We start from the raw sequence: 19,600 nt of genomic DNA on the forward strand, positions 1-19,600 counted from the left end.
TGTTCTGATTCCTGAGAACTGATAGAAGGCTAGAACTGATGATAGGCTACCTGTTTTTTCTTTATAGAACAATTGATAGATCGGACTCACTTTGTTTTTGTTTTTTTTTGTACCAGATCTGGACTAAACGGTAGATCAAGATAGTCAACGAAGATGTGAATCCCAAAATACAGAACCTATACAGCTGACTGTTGTGCCTTTAGGCGCTTTGGACGTGCCTCCTCAATCGCAGTGCACTCAGATTGTGATTGTTTTGATTCCGGAGTAAAGTGATGGACCTATGTTCCATCCATTGTCACATATCGATGCAGAAAATCTGATTTATTACTTGTAAACATGGTCAAATACTACTCTGAATCATCAACACGTTTTTATTTTTGATCGACTGTGAGTAAAAGCGGCAACCTCTTACAAAAAAGCTTTCTCATGGTCAAATGAGCATGCCTAATTGTGAACACACCGTCTTCTGATATTTTTAAGGTCTCAGCTACTCCACGCAATTTCAATTTTACCTCAGTTTGACGACCAGAACGCTCACCATAATCGATGTCAGCCACATTTAAATTCAGCAAACCAATAACCGCTAAGTAAAGTTAATGCTATTTGCATAACACTTTGTTTTGCAAATTGCGGTTTGAGTTTGCACTAAGCATATCAATTTGAATTGCTCTGCACTGACGAGTCTAAGACGAAACGCAAAGAAAAGTAAAAACGGTTATGTGTCCTATGCACAAACACAAACACACTAATCGAAATGTCATAAAATTTCACACATAGTACTCATACACATCATATGGATTTGACAATGAAAGCAACATCCATGTGTCAGCCACACGACTTATTGAGTATTATTTCCCATCTGATACTTTGATCTGATTTCTGGTTAGTAAAATAATTACTAAAGGTACATTGAAATGTTCAATGTTCCCATTGTTATTCAGTTACTAACGTTTACATGTACAGGGTCCGGCACTCGAAGTGTAACCAATTAAAAAGGCCATAAATTCAGTTTGGAAAATTACTTTTACTTAATTCAAAGTACAAAATGTGTAAAAATAATACAAAATTCAGAATCAATTCACTTTTGCTCGATATGACCACCTTTTGCCTTGACTTGATGACTTGAGAGAGAGAAGGAGTTGCTCCGTTTGGCCGAAAGCGGTCAATTTCCGAACATTGTATTTTCTGACGAGCAAATTTTTCCAATTGAGCAATTCGTAAACCCTCAAAACGATAGGGTTTACTTGACCGACCGTTCATACGAGAATTTGAGTCATCGATTGGCCACCAGGAGGCAGCACCCGCAACAAATAATGGTTTGGGCCGCTGTAACCGCAGATGGGCGCTCTCCAATCGTTTTCATCGAGCCTGGCATCAAGGTAAATGCGACTTATTATCGGGAAAGTATTCTGGAGGTTGCTTTGAAGCCGTGGGCAGACAAACATTTCGGTGGCAGACCATGGACGTTTCAGCAGGACTCGGCACCGTCTCACAAAGCTCGAGTGAACCAAGAATGGCTGAAAAACAACGTTCCAAACTTCATCACGTCCACACAATGGCTCTCGAATTCACCAGATGCGAATCCAATGGATTATTCTCTTTGGGCCATTTTGGAGAGCAAAGTCAGAACTAAATGATATACCAGTCTCGAGGCGCTGAAAAAAGTTATTGCCCGCGAGTGGGCCAAAATACCTGCAAGTCACATTCGGCCAAACGAAGCAACTCCTTCGCTCTCTCAAGTCATCAAGTCAAGGCAAAAGGTGGTCATATCGAGCAAAATTGAATTGATTCTGAATTTTGTATTATTTTTACACATTTTGTACTTTGAATTAAGTAAAAGTAATTTTCCAAACTGAATTTATGGCCTTTTTAATTGGTTACACTTCGAGTGCCGGACCCTGTAGAAATAATTATTTTGTTGAAATAGTGAAAATAACATTTCTGTAATGAAAACTACGAAAATGTTACCGCAGAGACAGGTCTCGAACCCGTAGCTAGCTCCTAACCGGGGAAAATAGTTTTTACCAATTAAACTACGCTGCATATGAAAGCACATGAAGAAACAGCCCAATCGATTAGAAGAACCAAGCATGCTTCGCTTTACTTGGCTACCATAGCATTCGCTTATAGTTCTATCATATGAAAGCACAGCCTACAGAAACCAAACACACACTCGCTATTCGGCTTTGCCGCCAGCCACTGATTTGAGATTTTGGTATTTTTCTCTTCTCTGCTTATGTGGTACATCAGCATCATCAACTGTTTGATAATCTGAGCTGATATGTGGTAGCAACAGTGACAATATATTGAAGATAAATCAAACCTCCGATTGACTTTCAACGATTTGTTTTAGCCTTGTTAAGACATAGAGTCGTTTTGAGCTAGTTTTCGATGTGGAACACATATTTATTTTCTATATAGGGGTGAAAATCAGAAACTTGAGGGAAAATACACGTAGGAATGGTCAGATTTTAAACACTTACAGCTCAGTCTGTTTTGAATCAATATTTATATTGTTTCATCATTTGATTGGAAATATTTCGATTTGAATGTATCAAGCCCCGTATTTTTAATTACATATGATTGAAATCCGTATCGCAAGTATGTACAAAGATATAATTGCATACATTTGGGATATTGATGTAATTTCGTCGGCTACAAAACAAATACAAATCTAAACAAACAGAGTCTATATTCTGAGTTCGATGTTGGTTCCTAATAAAGATCAATCTAAGCATCTTGTGCAATTGCGGATTCAAAAGTGTGACGAGTGATTGAAAATGTCGATCATTAGAAATTTTGGTTGCCTTGTTCCACATCAATGGCTTGAACAACCCTATGGGGCTAATCCTTGTAGTTTTTAAGTTCAGATGAAATTTAATAGCACGCTATGAGACTACAAGACCTTTAATTTGAATATAAGTTGAAGAAAATCGGTTAAGCGAAGTCTGAGAAACTCGAGTGTACTTTTTCTTAGTTTTTTTTTTGCACATGTTACGCCGTTACTCCCAAACCGCAACATCGATCCGGGTAAAATTCAATAGCAACCTATGGGACCAAGACACCTTTCATTTGAATTTAAGTTTGTGAAAATCGGTCTAGCCATCTCCGAGAAAATCGAGTGCACAGCAAACAAAACATGTCGTATGCTCACACTTTACACTATACGCTTTGTGCGATGATTCTTTCAATAACACATAGGCTGAAAAGTCCAGGGCCTAACAAAGAGAACACGATTTTTTTGGTTTGAAGGATTTGTCCTGATCCGGTAGGAAAACGGGTCCCAGCCAGCTCGGCCGGGCCTTAAAAGTGGTTGAGTACATCAGGAAAAACCCATCGGCGTCGACGCGGGATTTGGCCAAGCAGTTCAACACCAGCATCGAGATAATTCACCGGATCAAAGTTAGGAACTCCCTGAAAACGTACAAGAAACAGAAAGTGCCGAAAAAGTCCTAGAAACAGAAAGTGCCGAAAACCTACGTCAAGGAAGACTCTCGAGCGCTGCCCGGACCGCAATATTATACGAAAAAGTACAAGAAACAGAAAGTGCCGAAAACCTACGTCAAGGAAGACTCTCGAGCGCTGCCCGGACCGCAATATTATACGAAATCGGTGTACCAGGACCTGTACGTCGCTGACACTACGATGGCGATGGAAAAGTTTCGGCAGAAGGTGTTGGTCTGGCAAGCAATTTGTACCTGTGGTTTGCGGTTGTCGATTTTCTTAACGAAGGGTACAATTAACGCCAAGGAAGAATGTTTGAAGAAGAGAATGCTGCCACTGTACAGAAAGCATAAGGCTCCTCCTCTCTTCTGGCCGGATTTGGCTTCAGCCCACTACGCCAACTCCGTTCTACAGTGGTTGTCACAGTAACTCACAAACTAATGAATAGATTATCATGAAATTTCGACAGCTCTCATTTGAAGGTTAGTATTAACTGAAAAAAGATGACTGCAATAAAACTAGCGCCATCCATGTGTTAGGCCCGGGACTTTCAGCTCATATTGCGCAACTTTTTTGGTACCCAATTTCACCTTAATGCTCATTCATACGAAACATTTCAGTAAACTTGAATTTTGAATTATTTGTAGTTGTCCCTTACTACTGATAATTTTATCATGAATTGCTGACCATATTTTCGATGATATAGAGAAAGAATTATGTTGCTACGTACGACAAGAGATATTCGCGATCAAAGACTTATCACTCTCCCAGAGGGTAAATTTTGAAAAGGCTCCCTATAGTAATGTACAGTCTGTTACATAAGAGCGTGGTCACTGTTGTGAGAAAATGGAAAGACTCAACACGAAAATACTTTTGAATATTATTTTATTAGACCAAAAACTTACATGCAAATGCATTTATAGCAAGTGTTGATAATGGCTTGACACCTTCGAGGCATACTTTGAGCGAGATTTTGCGCATATTCTTCTGAAAACGATCTCCAATTTTGTTAATTCGATGAACAAGCTGCTTTAAATTGTGTGGTTGGTTCTTCCCAAGCTTCATCTTCGCTTGAGCCCAAACGTTCTCAATTGGATTGGCAGCAGGCAAATGAAAGGGGCCAATCCAAGGTCACGACACCATTTTGCTTCTTTCCCGATCATACGGAAATAACAGAATTATAACAACTGGAGTAATTTATTTCAGAAATATTTTGTAACAAATTTTGAAATATTTTTGGCTGGTAAGCTGCTAAAATAACAAAAATCATAACAAAAAAGACTCTAGTGGGAACAAACTCGCAACAGATTTTGAAACGTTCGCATTACAATTATTTTTGAAATTGATATAACTACAGAAGTCCGAAAACAGAAATTTATAATAAATTAATAAATTAGTAATAAATTAGATAGCAAATTAAGCAAACAGAAAAACTATATCACAGCCAACCTTTAGCATCGTTTCAATCCAAAATTGTTGAATGATTTTTTTTATTGAATGAATATTTTATTTAGTAATCTGGTTTCTTGTTTTAGTTTTTTGAAATTCTGATCATTATATTTCGATATAAAGCAACAGAAGAACTCATTTTCCAATTAATGAATGTTGTCATAAGTCTTGCAAACGAATATAAAACATCATAATTGATTTTGTTATTATATTGTCATCATAAGTTTTAACTTTCAACTGTTTTCATTTGTTAAATATCTCAAAATAACACAAATTGTTATACATATCAACTGTTGATATATGTACTTGTGTTATGATTTTGTTATGTGCAACTGATCGGGTTGCCCATTCAAGACGTTTTTGAACTTGTTTTTCGGTTTTTACAAAGTACTTTGAAATTTCAAATTATTTGCGATCAAAGTTCCGTGCGATATATTCAAACCTTCTTTGGTCAATTTTGAAGCACCTTCGCAAAGTTGATGTCGGTTTCGTCATAAACAGATCACAAATCACTTTTTCCGACAATACACCGACAGAACGGCGATTTGGAAAGTCGTCGACATTTTTTTTACCTCTTTAAAACGATTCACCCACTTACTTACAAATGGTTTCGACTTTTGCATGTATTTCGCCGCGGCAGCTTGGGTCATTTTGGGACCTTTCGAGTGCGAGCACAAAAATACTGCTTTGAAGTCTGCTGATATATTCTCGCATTGCATGAAGGATACTACTGCCCTCTGTGTTAGAAAAAAATTACACCATTCCACTTTACCGATCGCGAGTAATCGTGACCACGCTCTCATGTAACAGACTGTAAGTCGTATTCACGACAATAAAAAACAAATTATCTGATATTTTTCTTTTGAACTTCCACTCAACAACAGCGGAGCAAAATGCTTTTGCGTTTTACAGCAATAGCTGTTTTCTGAAGAATGTAAATTGCCTCTTAAACGCACGCAGTCAAGCTTGAGTTTTGGTATTATGGTATTGCTCACATGTAACTTTCTAGCCAAAAGGTGTTCGGTTTCCGTTTGTGATCGTTCTCGTTGATCTGATGACTTTTTTCCGGGTATTCGCTTCCGTTAAACGTTCTATGAAACCGTTTTATGATACCAGACACCGTGGAATTTGCGATTCTACATTTTTTTCCGATGGCACGAATCGTCCAATCCTTATTTTCGAAGTACTGCGCACTGTTCTTTCGTTGCTATTTTGAAAATTTTTGTGCACATAATGCAATCAACTTACAGAGTGTTAAGTTTACACTGTAAACATTACACATTAAATTATGTTTACTCAAAATTTCAATTTATTTTATCTAACGGATCAAAAGAAGATTTTAAGCGGTACACCTTTTAAGCCTTTTATTACACTCTGATCGTATACTATCGAACCTGAATGTTGAGACAAAATGTCCCTCAATGCTCTTTGGCTAGTTATTAGAACATGACTTCAACGAAAAAGAGATAACTAAGATACGTCGCCTGAAAAATTATGAAATTTACAAACATACCTTACTTTGAAGCAAACGTGTAAATTTACAAGTTTTAGCACTTAGAAATATGTCCGAATGCATCAAATGTAATTTAGGTTTACAGTAAAGTAGAAACCGTTTTTTTTCTTTTCAATATAAGACTTACTAGTTGAATTACCCGGCGTTGCTCGGAAATGTTTCGTGAAGGTAAGGCCGAAAAAAATTCTCGGAGTTGTCCTGCTTAGTGAAATACTCTGATTGTAGTGAAACATAACTTAGACGGAAACCCGATTGAACAATACTCCGTTCATGTTCAGATTGCGAATGATCAGTGTCCTATCTCAGATCTCACAATAATCATAATTTCCATGGTATTCTCGACAAATTAGGTCAGTTTTATATTTGAACCCTTTTGTTAGAATCATTTAAAACATCTTTCTTTCTATAAATACCTTCTTCATAATCGCCGAGTTTCATATGTATATGTTCTTGTAACACACTTCCGTACTTCCTCGTCACAATCGATCTACAATACCTTTGGCTTCCATGGATATAATCACTTGCTACTCCCTCCTCTTTATAAAAATTTTATGACATCATGAATTGTTCAAAATTTTCCATCTGATAATGATTATTTTATAACGAAAGGTTGTTTAACATCAAAACTACATTCGTACTATAGAATGACGTTTTTATATAATTTATTTTACTAAGATTTTAACCATTTTGGTCGTTCATCGGAGAGAAAAACCTATAGAATAATGATTCAGTTGATACAAATGTTATTGTAATCCTATTTCCATCACCTTGAGTCGACAGTTTTCTCAATTTACATAATAAAATGCACATTGATTGTATGATTTCGTCAATTCCGATCAATATGGAGAATACTTATTTCCCCTTTCTCTTGTGAATATTTTAGTGAACCTCTCTCAGTTGCTAGAAATATACTGTACTCGTAAAGAAGTACCAATTTTTCGTAAAATCCGATCAATTTTCCCTTACACTTTCCTTGTTCGGTGCACTTACTCCACTCTCTCACCCTCAAAATAACTTTATAATCTATTTTGCTTCAACTTCCTTTTTGTCAGTGAACTTACAACAGATCTCCTTCATGATTACTCTGAGTAGTGTAGAAAGTATCTGTGCTTTAAAAAAAAAACGATTCCCACCTTTGGTACATGTGCCAAACTTGGTGGCGATTCGTTTAGTTGTTTCGTAGTTATGCTGAAACTTAAATACACTCGCGTTCATAAACAGATAAAGATTATTTTCCCTTAGCTCTTTGAATTCCCCGGCAAAATGAAACCAGATCCTGTGAAATTATTCAAAGAAAAATACGACCTTGAAATTTTTGCCACTCTCTTGTTTTATAAAAAATGGGAGATTAAAATTTATTTTCAAAAACCTCTCCTTCCAGTCTAAATGTCGATTCTATTCAAATTTCGTCATTGACCCTCTCCCCCCATGTTAAGGACACTTCCTACACACTTTCCTCCCTGAAAATGTCCTAATGATCATTTCTGAAGAGCAAGAAGTATCTGTTCCAAATTGGATAGCAATCCGTTCAGTAGTGTCGGAGTTATGCCGTTACATCCCCCTTTTTAAAGGCACTTGCTATATTCACTCCCCATATCTATCATATCTAAGGTATGGAAAATGTTTGCATGATCTTCAAAAATTATCGATTCTTGTCAAATTTCATGAATTTTTTTCTTGTTAATGTTGCCTCCTGTTAATGATACTTGCTTTACTTCCTCCCCTATAAAAATACCTTTATGACTATTTCTGAAGAGCAAGAAATAATTGTACCAAATTTTATAGCAATTCGTGCAATAGTTTCGGAGTTATGCCGTTACAAACATTGCACTCCTTTTTAGAGGCACTTACTACACCCTCTCCTAGCAGAATATCCTTATAATCTTATCTAAGTTGTGCAAAAAGTGTCCTAAAAAAGTACCGATTCTTGTCAAATTAGATAATATTTTTTATGACCACCTTTATTAAGGAAACTTGCTACGCTCCCTCCCCCCATGGAAATATTCTTATAACCATATCTGAAGAGCAACAAGAACATGTACCAGGTTTAATAGCAATCCGTTAAGTAGTTTTGAAGTTATGCCATTACAAAGATTACACCCCCTTTTTAAAGGCACTTGCTGCATCCGTCCCCCATTAAATTATATCTACGGTATGCAAAATGTTTCTAAGATCTTAAAAAAATATCGGTTTTTATCAAGTTATATGAATTTTTTCATGACCCCTCCTTGGTTATGACACTTGCTACGCTCCCTCCCCCAATAAAAATACACTAATGACCATCTCTGAAGAGCAAGAAGTACATGTGCCAAGTTAGATAGCAATCCGTTCAGTAATTCCGGAGTTATGCCATTACAAACATTACACCCCCCTTTTTAAAGGCACTTGCTACATCCACCCCCATATAATCATATCTAAAATATGCAAAATGTTTCTATGGTCTTAAAAAAGCATCGATTGTCGTCCAATTAAACAAATTTTTTCATGAGCTCCCCCTGTTAAGAACACTTACGCTCCCTCCTCCCATAGAAATACGCTTATGACCATCTCAGAAGAGCAAGAAGTATCTGTGCCAAGTTTGGTGGCAATCCGTTCAGTAGTTTCGGAATTATGCTGCTTTAAACATTACACCCCCCCTATTTAAAGGTACTTGCTACATCCACCCCCCATATAGTCATATCTAAGGTATGCAAAATGGTTCTACGGCCTTCAAAACATATCGATTCTTGTCAAGTTATATGAATTTTTCCATGACCCCCCCTTGTTTATGACACTTGCTACGCTCCCTCCCATATAAATATACTCCCTAAACCATCTCTGAAATACAAAAAGTACCTGTGCCAAGTTTGGTGGCAATCCGTTCAAAAGTTCCGAAGTTATCGCGTTACAAACATACAAACTTACATCCATTTTTATATATATAGATTAGACAAAACTCCAAAGTACCCTTTTTTGCCCACATTCTCCTAAACGAGTGGGTTTGGTGTGCCGGTGATTACCGGTGCAGGAAAGAGCATCCACTTTTCATAGGTCCGATTTTGGTCTTCTGGCTATGAGTGCGAGCTCCAAACGAAGGGGTATTGCAACAAAAAAAAATGCTAAAGCTCACTTGTATCCCGCCAGTGATGCGTCAACGAGCACTGCGTCCTGCTGCAGCCGGGTGACCCGAGACCGATCGGTTCTGTTCTGTTACAATAAACAAGATGCGTTAAAACCCATCTTCTTCCAATCGTGCTCGATAATGTAATTTCTATAAAAGGGGGAGGGCTCAGCCGATACTCACACTCGATATCTCGTCTCTGCAAGAGAACTGGGGACTTCCCGTCCCGGTAACCCGCAGCATTGACAGGCGATTGTTTGGCGAAAATGTGCTGCAAGAGGAGGAAACGCGAAAGTTTGTTGCTGTAGCAGCATCCCGCGAAGAACGACGCAGAGCTGTGAGTTTCTTATTCTATCTGGATCGATTAAAACGCATCAGCAGCAGCGGCAGCCGCAGCAGCAACGACCGGGACGGGATCGTGTCTTCTTCGGGTCTGCTGTGGCCGTGGCCGCATCCTGCCTGAAATGAACGCTACACCAGCGACGGAGACTCTATTGACCATATTGAGGAACAAATTATTTGTGAAAGATCGATTTGTTATCGATCGCTTGTTATGGGCTCAGAGCTGCCCGTTCATTGCCCGAGGGGCGGGAGGTTTGGTTTGACTTATGATGTTTTGTTTCTATACTTTGTGGTGGGATGCTGTAATGGTTCGTATTTCAGCGGAGAAATATTGCAGTTCCGAGAGCATCAACCCGTGATCACTTAGAATGTAGAAATCGCTAATGGTATTTAACTTCTGCACGACTGATTGTTGTGGATGACGTTCTGCTAAATGAGTGAATCATTTCTGACACTTCACTGCACATACTTATATAAATATAACAAGCTTCCGTTTCCCATTTTTTTCCATGCAAAAAAAAAACAAAAATATCACAAACCAACTGATGTCCAATTCGGTATATTCAAAAGTACAACTGTTATTGCATTCTGTATCACAATTCCCTCCCGGTGTTGTCGATATCAAAAAGTCAAACGATCCCACGAGGATATATTTCCTGTGCCGAATGCTTCCTATAATCCAAATCCCATTAGCATCGGCTCGGACTCGAGCTTGCTGCGTGTATGAGCATCATCATGCAGGGGAACCAGCGACGAGAGAGAGACAGAGATCTAACACGTTCCCGTGGTTAGACAGCATTCCCGCTGCGAACAATTGAATAACGAAGCTTCAGCCAGTCAATCTGCGGAAATTTAGCCTCCTGAAGTGAGTGCTAAGTCGTGCGCCCACTCCGACTAGCTCCCTCGGAAGTTTTTACCGGTTGACTCGGGGTGCAACTGTTGTTTGTACAAAGGATTCGCTGTACAAGTTTATCGCGGAGGGTAAAGATTTTTGGCAACGGGATGTAGCTGGAATGTATCTTACATGTGGGGTGCTGGCCTCTAGGATATTGTTCATGTTCGGCGCTGGTGATTGATACGTTTAGGGACGTTCGGAGTAATTAATTATTATTTAATGTTTATCCGTCATCGTACGCATGAATCTGGTGTTGATCACGCAAAAGTTTTTTCTCAGAATTTTTGTTTTCATGCAAGTTAAACATCATAAATTGAAGAGTTATTGCAGTTTTTGAGAGGGACCTCTGCTTCTTCGAACTAGTCTAAAAATATTAGTGAATAAAAACGATTGGTGTGGAGATAAATCCAAAAAAAATTCTTAAATGTGGCTTAGAACAACTGAGCATCAAACTGTCATAAAATGTGCAGTGTCACGCTCAACGATCTCATTTCCGATTAGGTGTCAGACCATCAAGCGGTGACACGTGCAAATGCGGGTGTTTTGTGCCGACAAGTCACGCGACTGGCATCCTGTCTCCGGACAAAGCTTGTTCAATGAATGACTTCTGCAAAGTAGATTCGAGGCAGTGTAATCACGGTGCGTTTTTGTGTTAGATTTGGGTGGTAAAAAGTAGAGTATGACGTTTTTTTTTTTGGAGCTGTAGGAGTGTAATTCCGATGTGAGGCTGAAAATTTATAGCAGATGTGAACATTAGACCTAGCATCTAGAACGTAATGAAAACTAGCAAAAATTGTTTTTCATAAATACGGATATTGGGATCTAAAAATAGCGGACATAATGCCTTCCGCTTCCCATTTAAATAGTCTCATTAAAACATTTTTAAGATTCTATCTCCGGCCATTAGAATCGTGAGCTTATCATATAACCTTTAAAACGAGTCTAAGTCTTTCGAAATCGCGTTTTTCATCTCCGAAAAATTTTGTTGTATTGTAAAACACTGGGATTTGTCGGTTACGTCACTTCCATCATTATATCTCCAGAGCCGGGAGTGACAGCGATTTGATCTTCGTACTTGATCAATAGCACAAATAGTAGCTTTCAAACGAGCCTAGTGTATTAAAATCGGTTGAGCCATCTCTTAGAAGTTGAGTAGTAAAAAAAGAAAAACGCATTTTGTCGATTACGTCACTTATACCATTACATCTTCGGAACCTGAAGTGATAACCGTTTGATTATCGAACTTGATCAATGGTCCAATAATAACTTTCCAACTTGTTGAAATCAGTTCAGCCATCTCAGAGAAAATTGAGCGGTAAAAAATCTGTGAAAAGTGCACACACAGACATTTTCCAATCTCGTTGCGCTGAGTCGAATGGTGAACACCGTTCGAAGGTCGGTTTTTCCATTACCTTTCTATAGAGAAAAGCAAAAAAAATACAATTAAAAATGAATACAAAAATAGGGTAACGGTATCCCCTTTCATCTCAGCTGCAGTACGAAAATCATTAGTAAGAGTGAGATCTTCAAGTTTTCGTGTCGCTATAACATTAAGTATTGAGCCAGTTTGGAACTATTTTGTCTGTGGTGTTGCTTCTTAGACTCAAAGCTTGTTTTGCTGTTTATTAAAATCACAAAATTATTTTTGTTTTAATTCTGATTGATTGAATTCACGTGAGATTTAAACGACATGGAAATAAAGTTACCGGTACCGGAAATGAATTTGTATCTGTGTACGAATTTTTAAATAATTTTTTTCATGTTTTTGTATGTAAGTATTCGTCAATTATCACCATTACTTAGTTCAGAGTTCGCTACTTGAGCAGCGTAGCGATCACAGAAGAGTTAGCTTGATTCTTCAAGAGACAGGAGAATTTTGTTATCATTTCGGAACGTAATGGGATGTTTTGAACGATCGCGGTTCATAGTCGAGCAGGTGGCAGTAGTAAACTCGTTGTTTCCAACGTTTAGCAAATTTAAAATTTACACAGGTTATCGAAAAAGAAATCGAGCCTGTATCAGAGTTGCCATTTTGAAATCTGTGTTTCAACTTGAAAAATCTGTATATCATCTATGTTGCATATTTTCGATCATAATCTGTGAAAAACATTTTGGAAATCTGCCATTTTTATGAAATATTCATAAAAATTTGTAGAAATCTGTGAATTTTAATAAAATCTGTGTTCTGTGACACAGAATCTGTGTGGCAAAATAGGCAACAAAATCTGTGGTTTTACAGAAAAATCTGTGAATGTGGTAACTCTGGCCAGTATACCTTATGATCAAAAAAGAACCGGAATTTTCATTTTAAAATTCCCGCGCTTGTCCAATCGGTAAACTTTTATTCTCTCAACGTTGGCAACACTTTTATACACATTCTGTCAAATTTTGACGCATATCGTACTATTAGTTTTTGTTTGGCGTCTATACAAAGAAGTTTAAAAATTTTTCGTGTGGCGAATTTTATAATGGATGAAAATTTAGAACAACGTGCGTGCATCAAATTTTGTGTTGCAAATGGATTTAAGTGTTTCGAAACGTTGAAAATGTTAGAAAAGGCCTTTGATGAATCGTGTCTAGGAAAAACACAGGCATACGAGTGGTATAAACGCTTCAAAGGTGGTCGTACAAGCTTGGATCATGATGAGATCCCTGGCCGCCTAACAACATCTGTTACTGAAGAAAACATTGAATCGGCGAAGCAAATCGTGTTGCAAAATCGTTCTGTACCGATTAGATATAGTGCTGTGTTGTTGGGCATCTCTTATGGATCGACCGAACACATTTTAACTGATATTTTGGGTTTGAAACGCGTCGCTTCTCGGCTGGTGCCAAAAAAAGCTGAATTTCATTCAATGCGCCGGCTCACACAGCGTTGGTTGTGTCGCAGTTTTTGGCCAAAAACTCAACCAATATCATCAACCAAGCACCGTACTATCCAGATATGGCCCCGTGTGATTTTTTCCTCTTCCCTAGACTCAAATTGGCATGCATGTATTGCCGCAGGAGGAGAGTACTTTGAAGGCGATAATAAAGAAATTTATTAAAAATTGAAATTTTGCGTTTTTTAATAAAATTCCGGTTCTTTTTTTATCATAAGGTATATGTTATCTGTGGAAGCGGAAAATATCAGTTCATGAGTTCAACATCGGTCATTAATGGCGCTGGTAGCAGTAAGCAGTGAACCAATTTTGCACAGTGCGATGATAGAAGACCATAGTATGGAAATCAGCGTAGTATCATGATGTTCGCGTGATACCACCGACCGTTCTGTCTGATGATATGTTTTTTTCAAAAAAAAAAAAATCCTTCCCTAGAAAGCATAACACGACAATTGTAGTTTACCACGATAAACTTTCATTTCAAAACAGTTAACCACGATAAACTTTCATCTCAAACTTACGTCATATATTCGGCTATATTACTCAAACCAAGTGTAGCAGCAACAATACATTTGAACGGGATCACAGGTCATTGTCTGAAATAATTATACGGTGGGAAAAAATTAGTTTGTAATTTATGTCACTTGTAAGATTATAACTCCAGAACTTAAAGTGTCAGCCATATGATTTTCGATTTCGATCCACAATCCAATTTTAGTCTCGAACGAGTCTAAAATTTCTAAACCCGGTTCATCCATATCCAAGAACTTTGAACGGTAATGAGTTTTGTCATTTACGTCACTTATAACATTACACCATTACTAATGAATAAATAGAAGATTCCAAACGAGCCTAACCTTGTTGAAATCAGTTCAGTCATCTACGAGAAAATTAGGCGGAGAGAAAAAGCACGTTTTGTTGGTAACGTCACTTATACCATTATATCTCCATAAACCGAAGTGACAGCCATTTGATATACGAACACGATTCACGAATCAATAGTGTCTCTGTAACGAACCAAAGCTTGTTAAAATTGGTTCAGCTATCGGAGGAAAAGAAAAGGGCGGAAAGAGCGTTTACGTAACTTATACCGTTATCTCTCCGGAACCAGCAGTCGTAGCTATTTAATCATCGATCAACATATCGTGGACAATGATTTGCAAAAGTCGCACTAGAAAGGTTACAAAAAAAAAACATTTAGAACAATTAATAATAATTGAAATACTTACGTGTTACGTTACATTCTTTGAAAAAATAGGGTGAATTTAGATAGTTTAAAATTCAATTTTCAAATCGTAGTTTGATTAAATAATGACGATGATTTTTTTATACATACACGAAAATTTTAAAAAATAGTAGTTTTCAAATGAGCCTAAGTTTGTTGAAATCGGTTTAGCCACTTCCGAGATACACACACACACATACATATTCCTATATCGTTGATCTGAGTTTGACTCAGTTTGTCGAGTACGTAGAATGTCTGTGTTCTGCACTAACTTTTCTTGGAGATAGCTGGACCGATTTTCACAAACTTAGATTCATATGAAAGGTCTTGTGGTTCCATATAAAATTTCTGAATATTATTTGGATCCGATTTCCGGTTCAAGAATTATGGGGTAAAATGTCAAAAAAAATGTGAAAATAAATGCACCAGCTGTTCTCGGAGCTGGCTTGGCCGATTTTCACAATCTTGAATTCAAATAAAATGTCTTCTAGTCCCATACAAAATTCCTGATTTTGTTTGGATCTGACTTCTGGTTCCGGAATTATGAGGTTAAATATGCAAAAATATATGAGTACTGACTTTTGTCGAAGGTTACTGAACCGAGTTTCACAAAATTAGATTCAAACGAAAGGTATTGTGCTCCAATAGAAAATACTTGAAATTCATCTTGATTCGACTTCAGGTTACGGAATTACAGGCTGATTAGTGTAAAAAATCATATTTCAAATTACTTACCCTTTTTTTTTTTTTTTTTTTTTTTGTTTCTATATTGGCAGGTATAAATGCGATGTTGTATTGGAGAAAAAGACATAAGCGAAACATAGACATCTTTTTGAAAATTTTTCTTCTAAATCGCTGCTTTCTTCATTCGACTTCGCGAAATCGACTCTCTCACTGAAAACTTTGAGCACTTGGAAAACAAAAACCGAATATAAGTAGTATACCGGACGGCGTAGCCCGGAAGGTTGGAAGATACAAAAAACATCAATTGACATATACAATTAGAGTGCAACATTCGAAACTCACTTCACTGTTTCGCGTAAAAACATTATTACGCACAATCGCTTCAAATGCGCACAAATTCTGAATAAATACACTTTCCACTAATAGTTTACGGCATTTTCACATATCGGCTTAGACATATAAATATGGATATATCGTAACACATGCGAAAAACATCGAAACAATTTGCAATCAGTTTCAACAAAACTGTCCTTTTTAGCTTTCCAATGGATTGTTTTGCTTTGACACTTCTCATGAGTTTTTGGCTAATAAACTTGGTAATAAAACCAATTTCATTTTTGTTTTCTTTGTGCTGCCCTTGAGCAATTATGGTGACAGATGAATAGTAACAAATTTTCTGATTTTAATAACAAAATTAGTTGTCAATGAGAATTTCATGTTGGATTGAAATATTGCTGGTTTGTGTCCAGGATATTCGCCAACTTAACACATTCTCTAAAAATAAGAGTTTTTTCAGCAAAATAAATTCTCAATTTTAACTAATTTTATAGTTATTTTGGAAATTTTGTTGTTGAAATCAACTAATTCAAAAACAGTAATATGAATTAGGCGCAGAGCTAATTTCGGTCGTTCCGTGAGTATATAATCATATATTCTATGTGTTAAAAAGGAAGAAACTTTATCATATCATATAGTCCCGTAGTAGGGATTCGACTTCCGACGTAGTAGGGATTCGAATACATCCGTTTCGGAAGCATCCGAAAGAGCGCTCAACAATTTCAAACTTATATTTGAATAAAGTGTCTTATAATCCCACTTGATTTTACTTAATTTAAAGAATCGAAAATGACAGAAAAAGGTTTCACAATAACTTTTACCTGTTGGTGCTGGAATTTGTAGTAGTTTTGGTTTCCAAAGAGGTTCTGGAATGTAATTACTTCGATTTGTCATACAGGAAAGAGTGACGTTGGCAATTATACTCTCTCTTTGTTTCAATGAGAAACGAGAATGCTTTGTCTCTCTTCGTTTGTTCTGGTGTCGGTCATTTACGAATGAGACAGTAAAATATTGCAAATGAGGCTGTTGGATTGGATTCTTTCACTGAGAATGCGTGACAGTTTTAAGCTCTGATGTAATGTTACTCTGTAAAATATATGAATATAATAGCGATTCTCGTAACGTAGTAATTGAAGACGATTCTGCCAAGATAGTATTCGAAAAGCAAATAAGACGAAGCACTTTTGATTTTCGTACTTTTTCGATCCGACCGATATAAAAATTGTGATATAAGGCCCAAATTGTAACTGCGTATTCCAGTACTAGTGCAACGTAAACATTCTCGTAAAAATAATTAAAGTCTTGAGTGTTCCGTAACATGTAACATGTAACAATGTCTACTCAATGTCTATTCGTAGAGGACCATACTAACTTCTTAATACTTACTGCAAAGATCATTTTTGAATAGCATAAAAATAAGTTGTCCGTGGTTGGTCCCTTGTTTCAACTTGTGAAGAACATAAAGAGTCTTCTTAACGTTTCTCAAAACTACTTCAATTTGTAAGTCATATTAGTTGATAGCCATACATACTCACTTTGGCAATTCCCGTATTCAGGTTCCAAACTCGAAAACTCTAAAATGAAACTCAAATCGATTTCTTAGAGATGGCTTGAGATTGCAATGAGATCGTGATACTTCGAGGAAGCCAAATCTGGCGAATAAGGTATATGGATCAATTGAGATGCTAGCTTTTCAAGGAATTTCATAAAAAATTATACCTTTCCGACCGCTTCGAAGCACTCGCTTCAACACATTTTCGGATAATCATTTTTTTCTCTAGCGTGTAATAATGGATCCCGGTTTCGTCAACAGTAACCAATCGATACCGAAAGTCCAACCGCATCAGTACAGCCAGACATGCTTCCGAAGAGCGCTCGCGTTCGTGTTTTTAGTCCTGAGTAAGCATATCACCTAGCGATGGGATATCGTTTTCATGTTCTGAATCTTACTGCAACTATCTGTTACACTCGCAACTTCTCTTTCCTGTCATCCAGCAACATTTCATGCAGTTTTGACATTGTCGTTTGTAAGCGCATCGGAGGGCCTACTGCTACGGGCTTCATCGGCCGTGATAGAAAACCACGAAACTCTAGAAACTACAATTTCTATGTGGAATCTGAAGGCGCACTAACCTCGTGATAACATATCAAAACTTTTGTTTGGTTTCCTTCATCGTTTGCCTTCCAAAAATGTCTTGCTTTAAAACCGAAAATCTTCTTTTTAAGTTCTATAATATGTAAAGAATGAATTCATTTAACCCCCCCTCTTTTGAGTACGTGCCTGGATAAAGTATGTTATAATGTTTATACCATAGTTTTAAGGGGCTTAATTTGCTTCTAAAATTCTAATCCAATCCATAGGCATTATCAGTAGAACAAACAAACTGATTCCGTTTATTTTTTTTCAAATCGATGGAAATTATTGTGAAAAAAAACCACAATTTTATGTATGATAGTATGATTGATATGAAAAAGAAAATTCATTACACAAATAGATGAATTATAACAGTTTTTTTTGTCTATTATATTGTTAAAGAAAGGCAAAAACTTTGCTGACCGAATAATTCTATTTTCCATTTATTCGATTTAACATCCTAACCAAATCCGTGCACGAATATGTATCACTTTTTACGCTAGCATAGAAGGGCTTAACAGGACATTATGTCTATCCCTTTAGCTTCTCACAATCGTGATGAAATTCGATACTTTTTACGAGGATCAGTCGCTGCACAGAATCGGATACAATCTAGCATTGTTCACAGAAATTGTGCGTTTGGTAGAATTTCGCACAATTTTCCGCTTCGGTGAGGGGTGGTGCCGCCAGGTTTTTGTTGTTGTGGGAAGAAAAAGTATGAACTTACGATTGTAATAAAATAGAATGATTTACTGCAAAAAGTCATGACATAGAACATATTTTGTACGTGTGTTCATTGCTCTGTCGGTGATGTCACCCGACGGCTACATTGAATGGAGTTTCCCTTTTCCTTGCAGTTGCGGTTGCAGGAATTAAATTGAAAATGAAATTATGGTAAGCAACCCTGACATAGAATAAAAAAATCAACAAATGATTCCTTCAATAAGCCCCCAACTAAAGATTCGAAATACGTCGAACAAAACTAAACCTTCTACAATCATCTTTGTTTCAAGTATTCTCACTTACTACAAACATAAATCCCCGTATGCAGACTATGACAGGATTTATTAGCATTTAGATTTGAAAATATAAATACATAAAATTTTGCACTGTTATTTATGTGTAAATTATATCCAGACATGTTTATTAATTGTTATTCCTACTTCCCATCTTACGGGCTTATGATGTGGGTGTGCGACGGAAATCTGGTAAACAATCCAAACTGTGGCTTATTCGAAACAATGTCAAGCCAGATGTAATCGTGTCCCATGTCGGATACGATAACCACCATGTAGCTGGCAGAGACAGAGTTTATTATTCGAATTAAAACATTAAGCAATTCTAATCAAACATGTAATTCAGAGTCACCAACATCCGTGCAGCGAGCGTTGCGTTTAGTAAAACCAAATTGAAATGAAATGCTTCGGAACTGAAATTCGATCGTTCGATCACAGTTGGAAACCAATTTCTTTAACTTCAAAGTAATAAGTTTGATTTCTATGCATTCGTGTAGACTAGTTTTAACATGATTGAACCCGAACCAAACTACTCCGATAAATTAATGCTACATCCCAAGATTAGTGATTTTGCGTAAAC

The sequence above is a fragment of the Malaya genurostris genome, chromosome 1 (assembly GCF_030247185.1).
Source record: "Malaya genurostris strain Urasoe2022 chromosome 1, Malgen_1.1, whole genome shotgun sequence".
In the NCBI taxonomy this organism is placed as follows: domain Eukaryota; kingdom Metazoa; phylum Arthropoda; class Insecta; order Diptera; family Culicidae; genus Malaya; species Malaya genurostris.